Genomic DNA, 3,297 nt, shown 5'->3' on the forward strand with positions numbered 1-3,297 from the left:
TTCCAGGAAGGAAGGAAGGATTCCAGGAAGGAAGGATTCCAGGAAGGAAGGAAGGAAGGAAGGATTCCAGGAAGGAAGGAAGGAAGGAAGGATTCCAGGAAGGATTCCAGGAAGGATTCCAGGAAGGAAGGATTCCAGGAAGGATTCCAGGAAGGAAGGAAGGATTCCAGGAAGGAAGGAAGGATTCCAGGAAGGAAGGAAGGATTCCAGGAAGGATTCCAGGAAGGAAGGATTCCAGGAAGGACGGAAGGAAGGAAGGATTCCAGGAAGGAAATCCTCTCTCTCCAGAGAAGATAGCATGTGATGTTTGTTCCTTACAGGCTCAGAAGTCTGCAGCAAAACAAGGATGCAGGTTGGAGTGCTCCTGGTGATGCCTGGAGAGTCTGACGTGGAACAGAGACTAGACAGAGCAGAAGGAATAAAACGGGTATTTATTGAAAGGATGCACCTTGGGCAGTGCAAGAGGGGCTACACCCAAATCAAATCCAAGGTGGATCATGTCAAAAGTCTTCACATTTTTGTAAGATAAGTTTTGGTTCATTTACATATTGGGGTCAATTTCATATATAAGGGAGATGCTGGATCAATGAAGGAGATGCTGGATAAATAAAGGAGATGCTGGATCAATGAAGGAGATGCTGGATAAATAAAGGAGATGTTGGATCAATGAAGGAGACCTGTACCCCAGCACCTCCTGAGAGCCAGCAGAGCTCCCCCATCCCCCTGTCCTGTGTGGAGACAGATGACAGATGAACAGATGACCAAATAAATAAACAAACAAGTGACCAAATAAATGAACAGATGAGCAAATAAATAAATAAATAAACAAGTGGCCAAATAAATAAACAAATAAACAAATTACCAATGAATAAACATATTGCCAAATGAATAAACAACTAAACAAATAGACAAATAGACAAATAGACAAAGAGCCGAAGGCCACGGCAGCAGGAGTGTGTCAGCCTGGGAGCTGCTGAGGTGTTCAACCAGGGAACCAGGCAGAGCTGCTCTGGAATTTGCTCTGCAGCCTGCTCCTCCATGAGGTCTGCTGAGCTCTGTGTGTACGTGTCTCCTCAATCTCAGATGTGAAAAAAAAAAAAAAAAAAAAAATTAAAAAAAAAAAAAAAGCTTTGAGGCTGACTGATGGAAAGGGTGGGGCGTGCCCTGGTTTTCTTTTCCAGCTGTGAAGGTTTTGTAGAATCACGGGGTGGTTTGGGGTTGGAAGGTTCCCTTAGAGGTCAGCTGAAGTTAGAACGAGTGGCACCTCCTGCCGCTCGTGAAGGGAGAAATCCCCAGAGGGGATCCGGGGGGTTCAGGGAGTGCCACAGGAGCCCGTTTCCAGAACCGCAGCCAAAGCGCTCCTCTGGCAGGATACCCTCAAGCCAGGGCTGGCATTCCCAAAGCAGCTCCTTCCTGGACACAGGCAGGTGGGAATTATTTGTTTCCTGCCTGAAACGGATTGATCTCAGAGCCGTGCGGCTCTCGGGGCTGTCGTAGGCAAGGACAGGCCGCCCTCTGCAGGGAAATTCACCAAACCAGGCTTCCCGCTTTCCCCATCCACCGCCCGGACCAAATCCTGCAGATCGACCCCAAACTGGCGCCGCGCCACCGGCCTCACCCTCCATCCTCCAGCAGAATTCCTTCCCCGCTGCCTGTGGCGCACAGAGCATCTCGCAGGGGTGATTTCGACTCCAAGCTTTTCCCCCTGCTGGGAAAAAAAAAATAAATAAATAAATAAATGGGATCACACCTGCTGGGATGTGCGTGGGCTGCGAGCAGCCGGTGTAGGTCTGGGTTTGCAGGGTGGTGGTGAGCACTCCTGGATCCTGTGCGGAAAGCCAGGAGCTGTTTTGTCCCGCTGAATTGCGTCTGGCAGGTTTTCCCCAGCCAGCTTACTTCAGCACACCGTCACCAGGAAGGTCGGGAAAGCCATTTAAGTCAGTCTAAATTTGAGTCAGTGTTAATTTAAGTCGGTGTTGGCCGCACGCGTGGCCGCGCACTCCACTGGCTCGGGTCGGTATTTTGGCAGCAGGTGTTGGGACAGAAAAGGAAAAATTTGCTGTTTCTCCTGGGCTGTGTGTGGCAGCGTGGATGAAAAACTTAAATTTCCACGTCCAGCTTTGGCTATCCACTGTCCCCTCTGAGAAAGGCAGCAGAAGGGACGGAGGGACGGATGGATGGACGGATGGACGGACGGATGGACCACGTTCCCCTCCCCAGGTAGGACCGCGCTGTCAGGCGTGCCTGCTAAAACAAACCCTTGGCTATTGGAACACAAGAGGCTCATCACTGGTCACAGTACCCAAAAAAAATTGGTGCTGGAAGCTGCTTTTGGTGTCACAGCGAGCGACATCCGATCTCTTGGAGGGGCTCAAGGAGGCAAAACCTTTCCGAGCAGTGACCTGGCGCTGTTCCTCCCGGAGGTCTGCATCTCCCCAGGCGTTTGGGACAGGGGTGATGGACGGGATTCGCAGGAATTCGTCAGGAAAAGCGCAGTGCCCTGCTGGGGCCTTTGTAAGGGCTTGTGTGAAGTTGAGGGTCCCGAGAGTGCTGCGTCCCACAAACCTGGGAATTCTGAGCTTCCCGGGCTTCCTGGAGAACGCCGCTTTTGACCTGCGGCCTCGGAGATGGATTCCAAATTTGAGTGGTGGAGTTGAGAGCCACTGCAGTGTGTAGTTCGAACAGAAGTGTGTGATTTCACACGGTGAAGGGTTTTGGAATTCGGGGTTTTGGGATGCAGTAGTGGGTATGGGACAGGACGGAGGTTTTTTGGGCGCTGTCTCTTTCTGTCTCCTTCCTTCCTTCTTCTTCATGGTTTCAGGCAGTGGTTTTTGGTTTGGATAGAGAGCACTGCAGCGTGGGTCACAAGTGTCCAGTTATTGGGTCAAAAAGTGTAAATAACGATGGTGTTAGCTCTTAATTAAACAGTTAGGCTTTAAAAGGCCTCGTAGCCAGCTGGACACACCGACATTTTCACTCCCTATCGGTTTGACGGCTGGAGGCGCCGCGGAACCCTCTCAAATCAATGTTTAATAAACGACCAAGTACAAAAAACAAATCCATCCCTCGAGAATTCAACCCAGGCTCTGAGTGAAGGCAGGTGGGAAAAACTATTTCCAAAAAAAAGGGAAGGGAAAGGAAAGGGCAGGAAAGTGAAGGAAAGGAAAGTGAAGGAAAGTGCAGGAAAGGAAAGTTTCAGGAAAGGGAAAGTTTCAGGAAAGGAAAGGCAAGTTTCAGGAAAGGAAAGGAAAGGCAAGGAAAGGAAAGGCAAGGAAAGTTAAGTTTCAGGAAAGGAAA

Source organism: Cinclus cinclus, chromosome Z (assembly GCF_963662255.1).
Source record: "Cinclus cinclus chromosome Z, bCinCin1.1, whole genome shotgun sequence".
Classification (NCBI taxonomy): domain Eukaryota; kingdom Metazoa; phylum Chordata; class Aves; order Passeriformes; family Cinclidae; genus Cinclus; species Cinclus cinclus.